The 21,432-nt window shown below is 45.9% G+C and overlaps 1 protein-coding gene and 1 long non-coding RNA gene across 11 annotated transcripts in view; one reads left to right on the forward strand and one right to left on the reverse strand.

Annotated features, from left to right (window-relative positions):
• LOC137529065 (uncharacterized) overlaps positions 1-7,194 on the forward strand; it is a 59,579-nt gene extending 52,385 nt beyond the window's left edge. For all 3 annotated transcript variants that reach the window (XR_011023572.1, XR_011023570.1, XR_011023571.1), the window contains one exon: positions 6,907-7,194. This is a non-coding gene — a long non-coding RNA (uncharacterized lncRNA). The remainder of the gene's footprint in view (positions 1-6,906) is intronic.
• Positions 1-21,432, reverse strand: part of MAP7D3 (MAP7 domain containing 3) — a 119,397-nt gene that overhangs the window by 71,957 nt on the left and 26,008 nt on the right. The window lies entirely within an intron of this gene.

The following is a 21,432-nucleotide window of genomic DNA, read 5'->3' on the forward strand; positions in this document are numbered from 1 at the left end:
AGATTTTTGCTGGCTAGAGTGGTCTGTTTTTAAAGGGGCACTACAGTGAAAAACTGTAAAATGTAAAATATGTACAAACGTATACATATAAGAAGTACATTTTTTTTCCTGAGTAAAATGAGCCATAAATTCTGTTTCTCCTATAATGCTCTACTTACAGTAGGCAGTAGAAATATGACAGAAGTGACAGGTTTTGGACTAGTCCATCTCTTCATAGGGGATTCTCAGCAAGGCTTTTATTCCTTATAAAGATATTCCCTAAAAAAAAAAATGTAAACAATGATGCTGCCCAGCTTCCCTACTCCCTACAGTTTATTGGCAGTTGGACAGAGCAACTGCCATTCACGAAGTGCTTTTGATAATAAATATATATCCCTGAGAATCCCCTATAAATAGATGGACTAGTCCAAAACCTGTCACTTCTGTCAGATTTCTACTACCTACTGTAAGTGACAGCAACATAGGAGAAAAGTAATTTGTGTCTCATTTTACTCTGGAAAAATGTACTTTTTATTTGTATATGTTTGCACATATTTAAAAATTGTACAGTTTTTAGCTGTAGTGCCCCTTTAAAGCCAGTGTGTTGTGAATATGAGTTTTCTCATTGCCTCCCATACAGTGCTCCAGCCTCCGTTTCTGCTCTGCTGTCTGGGAGCGGAGCATGCGGAACAGATCAATGTGAACTGATACATAGGTTAACATTGGAACCGTTAGCATCTGTTCGGTTACAGACCTTTTTTTTTTTTGTGCCAGTGTGAACCGGGCCTTATTCCAACATGGAGTTAATTCATTTTTTCCCCTCAGATTCTACACACAACACCCCATAAGGACTTACTTATGTACAAGTACAACATGAAAAAAAGTTTACTTGAGGTTTTGGAAAATTTATTAAAACTAAAAAAACGGAGAAAATCACATGTACATAAGTATTCACAGCCTTTGAGACATATGAGGTAATATTGTGTAGCTGAGGAATACACATGTCTACCATGCTTTTTTCTGACACAAACAAGAGGCCCCCTTTATACTAAAGTGGGTCACTGAAGTTCCAGGAAGGGCATCACACTAACCTGGGGTTTCCTCCAGCCTCTGGCAGCCGACATGTCCCTCGCCGCAGCTCCAGTGTCCACCAATCCCCTCCGTTGTGGATGCCGACCTCGTCGGGATCGGCATCCACTTCGCCTGTGCGAGCGCCGCTGTCAATCACGCTAAGGTGGTCTGAATTAGGATTCAGCTAAAATACATCAGTCGAACCACCACGCTAGTAAAATGTTCTCCCCAAAGCTTCTACTTCCTGCTCAAAGACTGGTTTCAGGAAGTAGAAACATACTTTTTTTTATCAAAACATTAATATGATTTACCGGTAGACAGTGACATGCTTTGTGAAGTGCAATTTTTAGTTGCAGGTCAAAAGAGGCATTCAGTACTTTTCCATCACTGATAAAAACCTGGTCAGATGAAGCCTAATTATTAGAATTAGACTAATAAGGGAAAACATCAGACTTAAAAATAAGCCCACACTTCACATATTTGTGTCCTTTTAACATACAAAAGAGAGCGGCTTCCTGAACATGAGACTTGCTCTCCGAAGGCTACCGTCTCAGCAGGCTACAGTAGGAAGGAAGGAAAGAACATTTCGTCATGGTAACCAGCACTGTCAGGATAATAAGCTTCCCCAAGGTAAAATGAAAAAAACATTTAATGCTAAGTAAGCTCATTACAGGTTCCTATTGCCTATGACAATCGGCCATATCATATAGTATATTAAATCTAATTTATATCTTACATGGAGGGAAAGCCAATAATCAGATGCACTCTGTCACATCGTACTGAGATAGACATTGCGCTGCTACTACAAGCAACTTCTTCAGCTCAAGCTAAGCAAGAAATAGACCGACACTTGTACAGGTAGTCTCTGGTTAACAATCAAGGGGGACTGTAGGGTCGTTCTGACTTAAAAACGTATTTAGTTTGAGAACACAGTGCCATCTCTGCCCCCTTTAACTCATTGTTGCCTGCCTTTGTCTCCAGTGCCCTCCTCCATACCACCTCTGTTCCCATGCTTCTTTAGAGTCCCCCATGTGCCACCCCTCCCCCTTCCCCCAGTGTCACCTCTGCCTCCACTGTGTCCCGCTGTACCTCCTCTGCCTCCCTGCCCCCTTTGTTCCTTCTTCTGTCCTAGTGATGATCATACTTTACTAATTGCACTTACGCAAAAGTTCCAATAAAATTTTGCAATTACAATTATACAGGATTAGGATTTTGGGTATGTAATCCACTCAGCAATTTTCAAAATCACTTAGTGAATGGCAGTTGCTCCATCCGATTGCCAAAACCAGTGTACGGTGAGCAGGGAAGCTGGCCAGCATATTTATATAAATCTTTTTCAGGCAGTGTCTTTATCCTATACAATAAAACCTAACAGTCCCGGCGTCATCCACTTTCCCGGTCTGTCCGTCCATGTTTTTTTTGTACTGCGCATGTGCGCGGTACAGACAGCCATTGGGTCGGGCCAGGGAGCAGGGCGGCCGTGTGGGCACACGCGCGGCGACGGGCGTGCGCACTGACTAGCGACGGTGGCGCGGTAATTTCACTACCTAGGGCAGGGGTCCCCAACCTTTTTGAGCCCGGAGCCCACTATCCCGACCAAAATTTTCAGCAGCCCCCCCTTTTTCCCCAGATTCCACAGTATAGCAAGTACAGTTAGCCCAGTATAGCAAGTACAGTTAGCCCAGTATAGCAAGTACAGTTAGCCCAGTATAGCAAGTACAGTTAGCCCAGTATAGCAAGTACAGTTAGCCCAGTATAGCAAGTACAGTTAGCCCAGTATAGCAAGTACAGTTAGCCCAGTATAGCAAGTACAGTTAGCCCAGTATAGCAAGTACAGTTAGCCCAGTATAGCAAGTACAGTTAGCCCAGTATAGCCAGTACAGTTAGCCCAGTATAGCCAGTACAGTTAGCCCAGTATAGCCAGTACAGTTAGCCCAGTATAGCCAGTACAGTTAGCCCAGTATAGCAAGTATAGTTAGCCCAGTATAGCAAGTATAGTTAGCCCATTATAGCCAGTAGTTACCACAGTATAGCAAGTACAGTCAGCCCAGTATAGCAAGTACAGTTAGCCTAGTATAGCAAGTATAGTTACCCCAGTATAGCTAGTACAGTTACCACAGTATAGTTAGCCCAGTATAGCCAGTAGTTACCCCAGTATAGCAAGTATAGATAGCCCAGAAGAGCAAGTATAGATAGCCCAGTATAGCAAGTATAGTTAGCCCAGTATCGCTCCCCCAGTGTCACCAGTACAGTTAGCCCAGTGTAGCCTCTCCTCACCATCCCCCCCCCCCCCCCCCCCCCCGGCGGCGGCTGCCGCTCCTGTTACCTTACGAGCGGGCAGTCGCTTCCTTATATTCCCCATAGCTCCTCTCCTCTTGCAGCACCTCGTATTACAGCAGAGCTTCCCGCGCGGCTGCTGTAAGGAAGGGTAGGAAATAGGGCAGCGGCTTCCTGTAGCGGCGATCGCCGTTACCATGGGAACGCTGCCCCGCCTCCATCCCTCCTTACAGCAGTCGCACAGCAAGCGCTGCTGTAATACGAGATGCTTCAAAGAGGAGAGGGGCTATGGGGAATATAAGGAAGAAAGCGGCCGCCCGCTTATAAGGTATCAGGAATGGCGGCCGCTGGGAGGAGAGGGAGAAAGGCCAGATCTGCCACGGCCCCCCAGAAATCTGCCCACGGACCCCCAGGGGGCCGCGGCCCCCAGGTTGGGGACCTCTGACCTAGGGCCTAGGGCCTGTTTTTAAACGGGCTTAGGTAGACTAGTAAAGAATAAAGGCCAAGCTGAGAATACCCTATGGAGAGATGTACTAGCCCAAAACCTATTGGTAAAGTCAGATTTCTACTACTTACTGTAAGTGACAGCAACTTGGGAGAAAAGTTATTTATTGCTCATTTTACTCTGGAAGAAACATTCTTATTTGTATGTGTTTACATTTATTTAAAATTTTACACTTTTCCGCTATAGTGCAGTGTCCCCCCCAGAAATTGTTTTCAGCCGGGTGGCATGAAATAGTAGCCGGGTGGAGAGAATGCAGGACCAGTGCTTCTGTGCACAACTCTGCTTACAGCATAGGAGGAGTTGAGCCGGTGGAGCACCTGGCTAAAAGAGCCTGGGGAGAACACTGTAGTGGTCCTTTAAAGGGATCCTTAAGCCTAAGGAAAAAAAAAAAATCAGTTTTACTCACCTGGTGCTTCTACCAGCCCCCTGCAGCTGTCCGGTGCCCTCGCAGTCCTGATCAGATCCTCCTGTCCCCCGTGACCAGCTATTTTCACTTTCAGCTGACAGGCTTACTGCGCAGGCCTGGTCACGCCTCTCCTTTTACGCGTTTCAGTCCGCAATAGCGCCCTGCGCAGGCCCAGAACGATATTGCGGACGGGAACGTGTAGAAGGCTATGCGTGGCCAGGTCTTTCGGCAAAGTGAAAGTAGCTGGCAGTGGGGGACAGGAGGATCAGATCATGACTGTGAGGGCACCGGCAAGCTGCAGGGGCCTGGAAGAAGCACCAGGTGAATAAATCAGATTTTTTTTTGCCCTCATTTGCATGCACTGCATTATGGGAGGTTCACTTTACTATCTACACAAGGATTGACATAGAGCATATTTATCAGCTTTTATTTATAACCTAGAATTCCACTTCAAAGCGGGATTGTCACCGTAAAAATCAAATATCAACAGCAACTGGTCTGAGTATATTCAATGATAAAGATGCTAATCCTGCATTCAAAACTTTCTGCTATTATGATTTGGAGTGATCACATACTTAAGGAGCACTAGCCCTTTAATAGTCAGTGCCAAACAGTTGCATGCTGGGGGTTCTTTTTATCTATAATATATTCCTCCTCTTCCATTTATTTCCCTGCCTACCTGCTTATCTGAAACACGATCCCCTGCTCACATGTGTTTACAAGCAAGGCTGAGGTGACTCAGTGATTGGAGGAGAAAAGCAAAAAAAAGTAAAGGGCAGAAATGACATCAGGATTTAGCCTAAACTGTGGGCAAAAGACATGGTTCCCACCAGGAACAGAATGCTCTTCATTTACTATAGAACATGCACTGAAATAAAAATAGTGACAGTACAATACATGCGTTATGTGAATAGATCAAGTATTTATCTACTTATATGTGTTTTTTTCCCTGGCATAGTATGGGAATAGTATTCTACTGCTTTAAGTGTTTTTTTTAAATCGCATTCTCAGTGGGAAGTTGTGGAGCCGTGTTATAAAGTCTCAGGCCTCTTGCACACTGCAAGTGATTCCGATTCAGATTCCGCTTTTTAATCAGTTTTTACATCCGATTTAGATTCCGATTTGCAGTGTGCAGGGAGCAAACTGCAAATCGGAATCTGAATCGGATGTAAAAACTGATTAAAAAGCGGAATCTGAATCGGAATCACTTGCAGTGTGCAAGAGGCCTACGCAGCTTACCGCACTGCAATGCTAATACTATGGGACGTTCACACTGCGACGTTTGCGTTGCATTGTAATGTGTAGCGTTATGGTAACTCACTGCTTGTAGTGCGTTACCTCTAAACACACGTTATCAAGTACAGGAAAGAATAAGTTTCATTTGCCTGTATGCTTTCCTGTACGCGACGGTTGGGCAGCATTAATGTTTTGTGTTGCGTTGTAATGCTGCGTTGTGACGAACGTCGCGTTGTAATGCAACGTCCCACTGTGAATGTGACCTAAAATGTTTAGGTTAAGGTAATCATACTCTACGATTTTAATAAATTAGATGTTCAAATCAATAAAAATATAGGATCTAATATGAAACAACTCTTATCTCATTTGATTTTCAATCAAACAAATGAAAATGGACAGTCTTTTCTCAATTGAAAAGGAACTGCATGCAATCAGATGGGAATCGGGTAATGCAAAGCTAGCTGTGGGAGCAGTGCCACCGATACTCTGATTTCTAAGATATCAAATATCTAGTGATGAAAGGTGATAATCCAGGTAAAAAAACTCAATGTCAGGCAGGTATTGATCATTTACCCGATGTACAGGGAAAAGAAATCTAATAGTTTATGACCACATTATGGATAGTAAAGCAGCATTATATGCTCACGATCAATTGTTTTGGGTACATTCCAAATCACTAAGCCATGCATGGCTATGGGATTTGGGTGCGTTCTGCAGAAAAATCGCAGCATGCAGTCCAGATTCACACGCAGTGTGGTCTGAACAGCAAGTCATTAGAGCTAGGCAGTGATTTTCTGCCCCAATCGCATGTGGGGAAATTTATGTTTAAACAAAGATGAAATACTGATAAATTCACATAGGTTAAAAGACTTTTCACAAGGTTATGCTCCCAATTGCCATTTAATTAATGGCCCCATGGCCACTATCTACCTGCAGACTAAAGGCGCATACACAACGTACTTTTTCAAACGACTGGTGAGCGGATCAGTCAAAAACAGTCTGCCGACAGCTTGTACTCACGTGCAACTGTCGGCAGAATGACTGCCCTGCGGGAGGGTCTGACGGACCAGTCGTTTGAAAAAGTACGGCGTGTGTACGCGCCTTAATCGATTTGAGCTCAGAAGTGGGTCTCAGAACACAGAAACTGTATATACATGATTTCTCCTTTAAAGCTGTATATGCATTATGTCCCTTAATGGACATACTGAAGCAAGCACAGTAAGTATTCAATGAACAAAGTCTAGTGTATGGGAGTTAATACTAATATTGACTATGTGCTTACATACAGTGCAGCTGAAGTTCATGTCAGGCTTCCAATATAGAGAGAAAGAAGGATAATTCTTACCTCACCTTTCATTTAAGATCACAGTTTTAATCTATTCATGTTTCAATTCTGCAATTTCACTTTAAGAGATAATTTATATTCTTTTAGGTGGACGCTGAAGAAAAGCAGGCATACGTTAAATTAATGCCTTCAGGATAAAGTCATTCCACTGAAGAAGATGGGACTTAAAAGCATGCTTAGAAGTTGCTTGGGGACATGAATGTCAGTTTTATTTAATTTCTATGCAACAGATTTTTCAAAACCAGAGCTGCAAAGTTCTATAGAGATTAGGTGGACCTCGGTGCACGGTTATCACACCACCTACAAATACAACAGACTCATCCAGATGCATTAAATGCCTTAGCCTTATCCAATTACAGCAGTAAAACTTCCTTTACAAACGCAAAATTGTAGTATTCTGATTAGTTCATTTGTAAGGCTGACCCAGTTACCATGCCATATTTAAAGTATGTAATAAAGGGGTTTCTTACAGTCTATTCACCTTAACCCATGGCAGAAAACAGCTATTTGAGGGGGGGGGGGGGGGGGGGGGGGACATTGACATATGTTGCCAGCTCAGCATGACCCATTAACAATGGAATAAATAGCACAGAGCAGTCACACAGTCACTCTTGAGGTGCATCAACAGTAGAGGTGCCCACATTTTTTCAGGTTGGGCCCTACCTAGAAAATTAATTAGAAATGAAAATGATACATCAGGTAGAATATACTTACACATGCAAGTCACAACTGCAGCACATGTACAGCAGCAGTCCATCCGCGATTGCAACAAGCTGTCAGTCAATTAGATGCATATAATAGAGTCCTCCTCGGTAAGCCAAATAGAACAGCGCTTGATCAAATAGTCACAATACGATGCTTAGAATATCATGCTCAGTGACCGGCAAAATTGTAATCAGCAGCAGCACATAATGCTGCTAAATTTATGTTTCCCCACCCTGCAACATCATAATCCTCTACACTGCTGTGCAAGCCTTCAGGAAAGTATATCGCACTAAGCTCATCCAAGTCAAAGAGACCGATTACGATGCGTACATCACTCGGGTGGTGCGGGATCTACACAGAAATCCTTTGCGATCTACCCTTACATAATCTACCCAATGGGCACCACTGATCTACAGCACCTAAATGCAGCCGAATTTAGGACTGCATTAAGGTTAAAAGGGTTACTATCCAGGTTAAACTATTGATGAATATATTAAGGTGGAACTCCAGGCAGAAAACAAACCGGAAGCTAGCCCCCACTGACCTTACACTGGCCTTAAAGTGAATCCGAGATAAACTTTTACTCATAGCATAATTGTGTTCCTTTTATATAGTTTATAGGGCATTCCTCAAGCCAAATACTTTTTTTTTGTTTTGTTTTAATAGTCTTAAATTCCCTATAAGCTAAACAAGCCTCGCCCACTGCTTTTTAGAGTGCCTTGGCACTGTCGCAAGGGCTTATGGGAGCTCAGTTTGGGCAGGAGGAGGAGGTTAATAGCCACAGATTTCAGAGGCAGAGGGAAGGAGGGAGGAGGACTGCATTTGTCACATTACACACAGGCAAGCTGATAGCATCTCCAGCCCTCAGCCTGTGACGAACAGAACATGGCCGCTCTCATAGTATCACAGGATACAATGTATGAGAGCAGCCATGTTCTGTTTGTCACATTACATACAGGCAAGCTGATCTTTATCTCCAGCCCTCAGCCTTTGAAAACTTCACTCCCCTCTCCGTCTCCCCTCTGCCTCTGAAATCTCTGGCTAGTAACCTCCTCCTCCCAAGACTGAGCTCCCATAAGCCCTTGCTACTAAGGCTCATAGTGCCAAGGCACTCTGGAGAAGCTGTGGGCACGGCTTGTTTAGTTTATTGGGAATTAGTATTTGGCTTGAGGAATGCCCTATAAACTATATGAAAGGAACACAATTATGCAATGAGTAAAAGTTTATCTCAGATCCACTTTAATTTGTCAATCACCTTCTTACTTGGTGCATTATTTCTGATTCCCATAGGAGGATACTGTGCTCCTAATATAACACTGCATAAGTGGCATGATTGGTGTACAATATGCTACACAGAAATGGTAAGTGAAAAAAAGGGCCCAAGACTATCAACATTCACAATTTTAATTTGCCAATTACTTTTCATTAAAATGCTAATTAGTTAGCTGCGTGATGGGTGTTTTTAAAATGGAAATGCAATACTTTTCCTTTTAAATGTGGATGCCTACTATATTATAAAAACTATTTTTCCTCCAGTGCTGTTGCTTTTGCAGTTTTACAAAATTATGTGAAAAATGAAGAGCTGGATGGACCAGTTTATATAAATGCTGACAGTGTGCATTACAGGTCACGCTGGTATCTGCATGCTGGTGGAGATGTACAGAGCGTGACAGCGACACCATGTGACAACCACTCACCCTTCTGATAGGTGGCCTCATTTGCATGCAATGCATTATGGGAGGCTCACTTTACTATCTACAAGGATCGACATACAGCATATTTAGCAGCTTCTATTTGTAACCTGGAATTCCACTTTAATGGAAAGTATTACGAAACAAACCTCTTCCTGTAAAAATGTGAATCAAGAGGAAAAAATATTAGTGTGTGCAAATCCCAATACTCCTGACCTCCAACCAGGAAAACCATTTCTCATCATGGCAGAAAATCTACAGAGTGATGGAGCATTACAATAATCTCTGGGTTTCAAATGAACAATTGTACGAAGGACATCCGGTGTGATAATGTTGCCTTACGGCTTACAAGGCATGAAATCCATAGAGGACAACTTTACTGAGCAGCAGAGTTTATGCCTTCTGATAGATGTACTGATTACTGAACAACATGCACAAATAATCTGGTCAATACAAAAGTCTTATAATAAGCAACTTCTGCCATGGGTAATATATCACATGGATACATCAGAGTGAAAAACCGAGAACAAGATTTCACTATGGGAAAAGAGAGACTCATCTCTTTTTAAAGTGATCCGGAGGTGAAAACAAACTAATGAGAAACAATCGTATTTATCCTCCTACTCCTAAAAATGACTTTTTTTCTTAAAGATATCCCATGGTTTTATTTTATACTTAAACATTTACAAAGTAGATTGGATTTTTTTTGTCTCTGTACAGTAGCAGCCTATTAAGTGTCCCTAAGTGAAAATACATGAACTACTGACCCTTTTTCTACCTCTACCCTGAGCTCAGAAGTGAAATTCTAACTATAATGGCTGTAATTTGCTTATCAGTGAGGTCCAGACAAGCTACCCTAAGACAGAAGCTGCCACTTCTATGCCCCAAAATGTACTCTTTCAGGGCTCGTTTACACTAGGGGCGTTCTCGGCCTTTTTTCAAGTGCAGGCAGTTTTTAAAATCGCCCACAAAATGCTTGAATGAATCTCTATGAGAAGGTTCATATCAGCGCGGTTTGTGCGCTGTGCGTGCAGCAAAGCGGTGCCTGTATAATTTTTGGGGCAATTTTGCCTCAATGGAAGGTATAGGAAAAACACAAACACTCACAAAATCGCTTTGTGCAGCGATTGCATCCGCGTTAAGAATACATTGTATTTATTCTTTGCCGGGACAAAGAGTTCACTTCCTGACTTGCGTCAGGGAGTGAATTACAAAACCGCTCTGGAAAAGCGATGTTACCAGAAACGCAGTGCGCAGTGGAGCACTGTAAGGGGGGGGGGGGGTAGTGGGACGACACAGGAGAACGGGGAGGCAGAAGAAGACGGCGTGGGAGCGGTTGGTGCAGAGGGTGCTAGAGAAAGCCCCAGGTATATATAAATCTTCTATTACTATTCGTCTCAAGGTCTCTTTAAGGGCTGTTTCAGAATCAGATTTATTTCGCCAAGTGCAGCAGTTGCCACACTCGGAATTGTTTGTGGTACACATCGGCATAGGGCATAGTACAAAGCGGCAAAAACATAGTAGTGCAACGCATGCAATGACGAACAGACAAAGACATTAAAACAACTTAGTGCAAGAAAAAAAAAATGTGCAGACAAAAGAATTTAAGGTATTGTAGTGCAAAACTACGTGCGGAACCTCGGAAAAAGTAAATATTTATTTAGGCCTAAGTCACAGATGTGCTATTTAGTTTTTCTATGTGTGTGACTTGAGTTCAGAAGGCACACTGCTTGGGGGAAAAAATAGTTCCTGTGCCTGGAGGTTTTGGTGGAGATAGCCCTGTAACCATGGTCCGAGCGCATGCGGTTGAAGAAGCGGCTGCCGGGTTGGTGCGGGTCATTCGTGATCCTGTATGCCCTTGTTTTCAATCTGGATGCGTGGAGGAGGTCCAGAGGTGGCAGGGGTGACCCAATGATTCTTTCCGCTGCCTTGATTACTCTTTGTAGTCTGTACCTGTCGCTCGTGGTGGCTCCACCATACCACACGATGATAGATGAGCACAGGATTGACTCGATGGTGGCAGTGTAGAAGCTTGATAACAGTTCCTGCAGCATACCAAACTTCCTGAGTTGTCTTAGGAAGAACAGCCGTTGCTGCGCCTTCTTTTGGCATTTAGTGGCGTTTTCACTCCATCTCAAGTCGTTGGTGATGGTAGTGCCCAGAAACCGAACACTTGATACTCTGGTGACTTCAGTGCCTTTGATGAATACCGGGCTGAGTGGGGAGGGGCATTTCCTGAAGTCGATAACCAACTCAACTGTCTTTGCAGCGTTTAGGACAAGCATGTTGTCCTTACACCAGTTGCAGATTCGCTCAATCGCACTGCGGTATGTGCATTAGTCCTGTCCACTGATGAGACCGAGGATGGTGGTGTCGTCCGCAAATTTAATTACCTTAACGCAGTCAGCGGTTGAGGTGCATCTGTTTGTATACAGGGAAAACAGGATCGGAGACAGTACACAGCCTTGGGAGGCGCCAGTATTTGTGGTCCTCATTTGGGAGAGGCAGCTGCTAAGTTTGACCTGTTGCGTCCTGTTTGTAAGGAAGTCCTTGATCCAGGTGCAGAGATTTCCATCAAGCCCAAGTTGCGCTAAGTTGTTATACAGGATTTTCGGGCAGATCGTATTGAAAGCGGAGCTAAAATCCAGAAAGAGGATCCTGGCGTAGGTGTTGGGTCTGTCCATATATGTTCCATAATGTATGCCAGACTGATGTTAACAGACCTGTTTGCCCTGTATGCAAATTGAAGTGGATCTAGGAGAGCGTTGGTGGAGTTTTTCAGATGGGTGAGGACTAGTTTTTCAAGGATCTTCATGACAGTTGAGGTAAGGGCCACAGGTCTGTAGTTGTTGAGATCCGTGACACCTGGTTTTTTCGGTAGTGGAATGATGGTGGACCTTTTAAGGCAGGAGGGTACTTTGCCAGCCGACAGGGAATTCTGAAAAATGGAGGTCAGCACCGGGGCTAGCTGGCTAGCGCAAGATCTAAGGCACATGGATGACACACCGTCTGGGCCAGAGGTTTTCCTAGGATTAAGTTTCCGGAGGTGACTGAGTACATCTGACACCTGGACCACAGCTGGTTCTGGGAGGGCACTACCAGTACTAGGAGAGGTGGGTGTGGAGGGTGCCCAGTGGTTGGCCCTCGGATCTCCTACCAGGGTTGGTTGATGTTCAAACCTGCAGTAGAATTCGTTGAGTTTTTCTGCTAGTTCGAGGCTCGGGGGTGCATGTTGGGGAGAAGTTTTGAAATTTGTGGCTGCCCTAAGACCTTGCCAGACCTCACGTGAGTTGTTTGAGCGTAGGCGGAGCCCCAGCTTGTTGGAGTAGGCCCTCCTTGCTGCGCTAAGTTCACGCTTGAGGGTGTATCTAGCTGCCTTAAATTCCTCTGGTGTTCCGGACTTGTGCGCTTCTTCCTTGATTTTCCGGAGCTGGCGTAACTTGCCATTAAACCAGGACTTGTTGTTAGGGTAGGCCCTGAAGGTTTTTGTGGGGATGCACAGCTCCTCGCAGAAGCTGATGTAGGAGATGACGTTCTCTGTCTATTCCTCCAGGCAGGCTGTCTCGAGGGTCGCCCAGTCGGTGCAGTCAAAGCAGGCCTGTAGTTGTAGCTTAGCTTCTTCTGTCCACTTTCTCACAGTCCTAAGGACTGGCTTGGATGATTCAAGGTGCCTTCTGTAGGTTGGAATTAGATGGATTAGGCAGTGGTCAGAGTTGCCTAGGGGAGCCTGTCGAATAGGTTTGTATGCCTCCTTGAGGACCGTGTAGCAATGGTCCAGGGTGTTCTGATTCCTGGTGGGGCAAGTAATGTGCTGTTTGTAGCGAGGCATCTCCGTGTGGAGGTTCGCGCTGTTGAAGTCCTCGCAGACGATGAAGAGGGAGTCTGGGAGGGATGTCTCCCACCTCGAGATGGTGTCGCTGATTGTACGCTGAGCGATCTTGGTGTTGGCACTGGGGGGGATATATACTCCTACAAGAACGTAGGAGGAGAATTCTCTTGGTGAATATTGATGTTTGCAATTTATGAGTATGAGCTCAATGTCAGGGGAGCAGTGACTGTCCATGATGGATGTGTTTGTGCACCAGGTGGCCTTGATATAGAAGCAGATGCCACCCCTCCTCTGTTTCCCAGAGAGTGCGCTGTCACGGTCAGCACGGAAGAGGTTGAAGCCAGGTACTTAGAGGGAGTTGTCCGGGATGGTGTCGTTCAGCCACGTTTCAGTGAAGCAAAGGACTGGGGTGTTCACGCCCATTGAACGGTTGCGTCCGAGTAGTATGAGCATTTCATCAAGCTTGTTTGGGAGGGAGGAGACGTTGGCCAGAAAGGCTGGGATGGGTGAACGCAGGCCCTTTCTTTTAAGCTTCACTTGGACTCCTGCTCTCTTCCCCCTGGGGCGGCATCTCCTGCTGGCCCACCTGACCCTCCTGGTGAGAAGCCCGATGTGTGCCCAGACTATGTCCCGCAGGGATGCATAGGACTCTGCGCAGCTGGCCTCCCATAGCAGGAGTTCCTCTCTGGTGTGCGTGGTGGTGCACGTCGTGCTTGGGGAGTGCGGCGGCTTCAGAGCCATGGAGCTGCTATGGTATATGGGGGCAAGTGCAGGTAACAGGCAGTAACAGTCAAGCGGTCACTGTTGCAGGCAGCTAGTAAAGCAGGACCAGCAAGGTGTACAGAGGTAAAGCAGGACTAGCAAGGTGTGCCGAGCAGATGGGGCAAGAGGGCACCAGTAGCAGGCAGGGTAACAGGCAGATACACATTGTGGCAGGCAGCTGGATACACAGGTCAAGCAAGGAGATCCAATGTACAGGAGGGCAAACAAGGGTGCTAGGGCACAGAGTTCAGAAGTGCAGATAGGGCGAGCAGGGGTGCAGGCAAGGGGCTAGGGTGGCATATAAACTTGCTTACCAGAGTAGCTCGAGCCCTTCCCGGTGTGTAGCAGAGATGGAGAGGTCGCATCGAAGACTCTCTGGCGCAGATGGAGTCCTGGAGTAACATGGGTGACCAACCAGGGCCACGTAACTGCAGGGACAGCTCAGCATGGCAGTGATGCTCCAACGGGGTGGATGCCAGAGGCCACGTGGGTGGCCGAGCAGTCGGGGCTGCGGGGACAGCGGCAGCGGTGTTCCTCCTCCAGCTGCAGGGACAGGGGTGGCGCTGATCCTCCGGGGGTGGATGTCGGAGGCCACGTGGGAGGCGGACCTCGGGGCTGCGAGGGCAGCGGTGATTCCTCCTTCAGCTGCAGGGACAGGGGTGGCGGTCGGAGGCCACGTGGGAGCCGGGCAGCCGGACCTCGGGGCTGCGGGGGCAGCGGCAATTCCTCCTCCAGCTGCAGGGCCAGGGGTGGCGCAGATCCTCCGGGATGGATGTCGGAGGCCACGTGGGAGCCGAGCAGCTGGACCTCGGGGCTGCGGGGCATCGGCAGCGTGATCCTCCGACGGGGATGGATGTTGCGTGGGTGGCCGAGCAGCGGCAGCGGTGTTACTCCACCAGCTGCAGGGACAGTAGCGCTGATCCTCCGGGGATGGATGTCGGAGGCCACGTGGGAGCCGAGCAGCCGGACCTCGGGGCTGCGGGGGCAGCGGCAGCGGTGTTCCTCCGGCGATGGATGTCGGAGGCCACGTGGGAGCCGAGCAGCCGGACCTCGGGGCTGCGGCGGCAGCGTGATCCTACGACGGGGATGGATGCTGCGTGGGTGGCCGAGCAGCAGAACGAAGATGTTGCAGACCTCAGATGGCTTGTGAGCACGTAGGTAGCCTAGACAACTCCAACACTAAACTGAAAAGACTGGACAAAACAAAAAACACAAAAAACACTAAAACCCTAAAACTAAAGCTAGTAATTGCCAGGAGCCGATGCGACCGTGGCTGCTCACGTGGGCGCCATCTTGGATAACACCAGGATGTTGCGTTAGAGGGGACGTTAAGGTCGCATAACGTGCCCTAACGCAACGCATGGTGGTGCGGGAGAGGACATTAGAGCGAGCCGCGTTAGGCGGCTCTATCCGCATAAGGTCTACCAGAGTGGCACTGATTGGCCGGCGGGACCTCGTGATGCGGAGTGAAACACTCCGCATCACGTGGTCCCGCCGGCCAATCAGCAGCCGCCAGTGCAGTGCATATTAAGTAGCCATGTGCGCGGCTACTGTAGCGGCCTCTCGCCCCCCACTGAGCATGTGCAAACAGTCTAACGCGGCTTAGCCGCGTGTAAAGTACTGCATGCAGTACGTTATGTAGACGTACTGCGTTACAATGTAACGCAACGTGGGCACTGTGAACAGCCCATTGATTTTTCATTGCTGTGCGTTGGGGTGCGTTACAGGCTGCTCTAACGTGCGCCTGTAACGTCCCACTGTGAAACCAGCCTAAGAGTGGGTTTCCACTAAGTCCTTGTCTTCAGCTACAACATAACAGACAACTGATAAAAAGAAAAAATATTTTTCCACGTTTCCCTATTAGTCAGTTTACATCTATGGATTATAACAGGTTTAAATTGACCCAGAGGGAAACATGGAATATTCCTTTTTATGAGTTGTCCATTGCTGTTTAGCTGACAGCAACTGATTCAGTGTAAACTCAGCCCTACAGAAAATGTAAATACAACTGACCTGATCCAGATTATATGTCAGTCATCCTAGTAAACCTTTTGTTTCTTCTTCGTATCCAAACCTCCCTCTAGGCAAACTCCAGATACAGGTTACCTCACGTGAAATAAAAAGCTGACACACTATAACCTGAGAGAGCAACAAGTGTCCTTCATACCATCCTGTGACATAGCACATAAGCGTCACCTGTGAGCTGGTGCACACTAATCCCAGTTGATCAGCCACCAACACTGACATACAGTTGTGTTCACCATCATATTGCCATTTCACTACAAAACAGGAACAACTCTGTTGCCATATAGAGTAGGATCCACCAGATAAGTTATCACGATGTCAATAGCTTGTGAAGAATTACCGACAGAAGAACTCAATTTAGAAACAAAATGTTCTGATTTTCACACTACCCGTTGCACTGTGGAATACAAACAGACAAATAATATTTATATTGCACTTTTCTCCTGGCGAACTCAAAGCACCAGAGCTGCAGCCACTAGGGCACGCTCAATAGGCAGTAGCAGTGTTAGGGAGTCTTGCCCAAGGTCTTCTAGTGAATAGGTGTCCAGATTACTGAACAGAAAGAGCAGAGATTTGAACCCTGGTATCCTGTGTCAGAGGCATAGCCCTTAAAGGATACCCGAAGTGACATGATGAGATAGACATGGGTATTTACAGTGCCTAGCACACAAATAACTATGCTGTGTTCCTTTTTTTCTTTCTCTGCCTGAAAGAGTTAAATATCAGGTATGTAAGTGGCTGACTAAGTCCTGACTCAGACAGGAAGGGACTACAGTGTGACTCTCACTGATAAGAAATTCCCCTTTTTATCTCTTTCTTGCTCTCAGAAGCCACTTGTCTGCTAGGAAAGTGTTTTATAGTTAGAATTTCTTATCAGCGAGAGTCACAATGCAGCCACTTCCTGTTTGAGTCAGGACTGAGTCAGCCACTTACATACCTGATATTTAACTCTTTCAGGCAGAGAAAGAAAAAAAGGAACACAGCATAGTTTGTGTGCTAGGCATTGTACATACAAATGTCTATCTCATCAGGTCACATGTCACTTCGGGTATCCTTTAACCAGTACACTATCCAGCCACAATAATTTTGTAGGTGAACTCACTGCCAATACCATTGTATGAGCAGGTTTACATCTCTTCTGCATCGTAATGGATCACATTATTCTAACTCGCTGCATGCATTAAATTATTGGATAAAATGTATGAATATGTACACATTCAATAAATACTGTCCAGGCTCTGAAAGTGTGTAGGTGTGTGTAGCGTGTGGTGTGTGTGTGTAGTGTGTGTGTAGTGTGTGTGTAGTGTGTGTGTGTAGTGTGTGTGTGTAGTGTGTGTGTGTAGTGTGTGTGTGTAGTGTGTGTGTGTAGTGTGTGTGTGTAGTGTGTGTGTGTAGTGTGTGTGTGTAGTGTGTGTGTGTAGTGTGTGTGTGTGTGTGTGTGTGTGTGTGTGTGTGTGTGTGTGTGTGTGTGTGTGTGTGTGTGTGTGTGTGTGTGTGTGTGTGTGTGTGTGTGTGTGTGTGTGTGTGTGTGTGTGTGTGTGTGTGTGTGTGTGTGTGTGTGTGTGTGTGTGTGTGTGTGTGTGTATACACATGCAGCATTCATTGTAGTACAAACACTCTTCAACACTTTAACGTGCTATGCAATGCACACAGTGTGACTGTAGACTGAGAACCCCTTGCGCTGCTCTACTTGTCTGCCTCCTGCCTTTAGCTTCCTGTAACCAAAATAAAAACTCACAACTGTTTAACATCCACTTCCAGTGACAACAAACCCCGCCTCTTCATGAGGAAACATTACTGGTATTATGACAAATGTAGTCTGACTTTTGCTGTCCTTTCTACTCAAGTGACCCGCCCACTAGATGAATCCAAAGAGGAGACAAACCAAGCTGTACTGCAGTGGGGAGCACATTTGACCTATGAAGCTCATTCTTTCCTCAGCTTTGCATTTATATCCTATTTACAAACATCAACTTGATTTCTATTACAGTAGAACTTGCCTTGCTCAATTTTGGCTTTGGACTAACTTTCATTCCCACAAATTGCAATTGTTTAGCAATTGTGACTTTGAAAAACGATTTTGAAAAAATGTGTGATTTTGCAGTATTCCTTCAAAGCTGCATTGCTCAGAAATTTCTGCATGCAGCACGATTGTGATTTAATACAAGTTACAACACTGCAGTGGGATCACCCTCATACAGTTCTACAGTATGGCGATCTGACAGCACCTGAAATGTGCCTCAAGTGCGAACCAGCCCTAAGGGCTTCAAACATGTGTTTGCATTACAGTGTACCTAAGACGGAGAATAGAAAAATGTATACATATCTGGGGCTTCCTCCAGCCCCCTTCAGCCTGATCGCTCTCTAGCCGCCGTCTTCCACATTCTGGATCTTCAGTCATCGCATGCGCAGTGCGTTGTTAAGATTAGTGGTGGTAGCCCACCTACGCGTGCCATAGGTTCGCCATCACTGCTCTATACTGTAGATAAACTGAAAAGGACTCTACGATACGCTTAATTGACCGGCCACTTGTAATCACCGTTGGGACTGCTGCTATTCATGTGTAGCAGTTGTGGCTTGTAGGTATGTCATTTTCAATGTGTAATTTTCAGAGTAGCTCGCAAGATGAAAAAAGGTGTGGGCACCTCTAGATTGTGGCGATATCAATCTACTTGAATAGATCTAACTTATGATCAAGTTAGGTCTGGTACACAATGCAATTTTCACTTCAGATCCTATTTCCAATAAAAAAATATCGGATTGGGAAACAAAATATGCAGCCTTTTGATTGCCAGCGACCAATCCCAAGCTCAAAATAAATCCTTTTTTCTTGATCAGAAATCTTTAAAAATATCAATTGAAAATTCTGGCTGTCGTACTGTGTGTTATTTTCTATCAATAACCAAATCAGAAAAATGATCAGAAATCGGACCGGAATTTGAAAAAAAGTCTCATACATGTGTGTAAGCTAGCTTTCTTCGATATTCAGATCTGACATCAATCAGATATAGATCTGATCACTTGCACGAATAGGACCTGAAGTGAAAATTGCATGGTGTGTATTTTCTGTACCATTCAATAAATTTCTTTTTACCAAATATTTGTTGCCCATATAAGTTATCCTATCGGTCTACTCCCTAGCGTGCATCAATGCTGAGTGCTGCCATTGCATAGGCATGTTATGTCCAACTCAAAATGTAGCAGAGAGCTAATTTTCTTCAGTAAAGCTGGCACACAGAAGCTCTCTGCTGTGTTTGCTTTAGCCTCATCCCCTGCAATTAGTCATGAAACAACAGTCTGGGATCTCACTGTGGCAGGGGCATGATGGAAAAACCTTTGCAGCGAAGTGAAAAGTAAGCCTTTCAGGGACTTTAAAGAGGATCTGAACTCTTTCACAGGACTTAAGAAATGCACCTTGTATGTAGAGTTTAGCCTGTCTAATTCCCCCTCATTTGTGTCTAATCACAAATTGTAATCTGATCTATCCCCTGTGTCACATGACTGCCTATAGCAAATATGGCAGATAATATAATAATAATAATAATATTAAGCTCATTTGAAAGCACAGGATGTTAACAATATGTCTGCTTCCATGAATCAGGAAGTAGAAACAGTGCAGATTTATTTTAGGATTCGTATCAGGTGTAACAAAGAAATGTTTTTGTTTAGCTTGTTGCCGACCGTGTCACACCGATGGGCGTGGCCGGGGTGGAAGCCCCAGGACCGCCTAACCCCGATCGACGTAAAGTCCTGGGGGGGGGAGGGGGGATTTGCAGGAGATCACGCATCTCCACTTGGATGACGGAGCTCCACCCCGCCATGAGTCTCCCAGCAGCAATCACCGCTAGGAGAGGAGATAAAGATTTATAAAAAAAAAATAAACATCCCAGGAGGAATCAAAGCCCACCAACAGGGAGCTCTGTTGGTGGGCAGAAAAAGGGGGGGGGGGGATACTTGTGTGCAGAGTTGTACTGCCCTGCAAAAAGGCCTTAAAGCTGCAGTGGTCTATTTTGTGACAAATGGCCTGGTCGTTAGGGGGGTTTAGGCGGAGAACTGCTTTTCAGCACTGGCAAGGAATATTTGGGCACAGCCGGCGCCACCATAGACTGTAATAGGAATCAGGGTTGTGGAGTCTGTACAAAAATCTTCTGACTCCTCAGTTTTTGAAACCACGACTCCAACTCCGACTCCGGGTACCCAAAATGGCTCAGACTCCTTAGTCTAATACTTAACAGGGCTGTGGATTTTGTACAAAAAACATCAGACTCCGAAGTTTATGAAATCAACGACTCCAACTCCGGGTGCCCAGAATTGCCCCGACTCCAACTCCACAGCCCTGATTGGAATTACAGCTATAGCGGCGCTCGCTGAGTAACTTCGGCGCCGTCAGAAGACAGAGCTGAAGTTGCTTCTAAAACACAGTAATTCGGCCTCCAGCAATAGCTGGAAGCCAAATTATAATATTCCCCACTATCCATGGCGGGCTGGAGGGGGAATAGTAATTAACACCGCCGGGACTTGTGCAGCAGCAGGATCAGCCATATACCGGCTGTATCCTGCACCCAAGTCTCCCGGCGCCGATTTTAAATGTATGCGGTTTAAGCCCATGGACCTTAACCACTTAACGACCGCCTAACGCCGATAGGCGTCGGCGGGGCGTTAGTGGTATAGCATGTCTCCGTGAACAGCCGGAGAGATTTCGGCTCGCCGGCGAAATGTAAACACGCGGGGAAAAAATCCCCGCTGTTTACATCATACGGCGCTGCTGCGCAACAGCGCCGTAAGGCAGATCGGCGATCCCCGGTCTCTGACTGGCCGGGGATCGCCGGCATCTGATAGGCCAAAGCCTATCCTAGGATGCGCAGGACGGACATCCGTCCTGTGCATTACAGAGCAAGAGGGAGGTAAGGAGAGGGAGGGCGGAAATGGCTGCGGAGAGGGGCTTTGAAGAGCCCCCCCCCGCTACTCCGTAAAAGCCGGCGGAGATCAGACCCCCCCAGCAGGACATCCCCCTAGAGGGGGGGAAAAAAGGGGGGGCGGGGAGTCTGATTGCCCGGCCACAATCCTGATCGGTGCTGCGGGCTGTTGAAGAGCCCACGCAGCACCGATCATTAGAAAACCCCCTGGTCCTTAAGTGGTTAAAGTATATTATACTGTTGCGTATTGTTTAGAGCAGAGAGGATGTTCTGAGTTCAGGTCCGCTTTAAAAAACACAGGCATTTGTTTCTGAAAGTTCTTGAAGTGAAGCTATTCTGACGCAGAGAGGAAATTTTGACGTATAGTTTTACTTTAACTTCACATTATGTTACAGTACAGATAGAACCATGGTATGTGACTATCACTCTTGATGATACAAAAAGTACCTTTGCTTTATAAACCATAATAAAATGCTTCCAGCGTGTGGTCGCTTTATGGTGCTGACTGAAGAAAGCTAAAGAAAGAATCACATTACAAATCACTGTACTGCCATTTGCAAGAAGCAAAGAATGAGGCTCTTCAGGGTAAGAAACTCATTCTTTGTCATTTACAATCAAAACAATGTTGTATGAACAACAGAAGCAAATAAACACACAATACTGACAGCCAGTCCAAGTTAAGTGT

The sequence above is a fragment of the Hyperolius riggenbachi genome, chromosome 8 (assembly GCF_040937935.1).
Source record: "Hyperolius riggenbachi isolate aHypRig1 chromosome 8, aHypRig1.pri, whole genome shotgun sequence".
NCBI lineage: Eukaryota > Metazoa > Chordata > Amphibia > Anura > Hyperoliidae > Hyperolius > Hyperolius riggenbachi.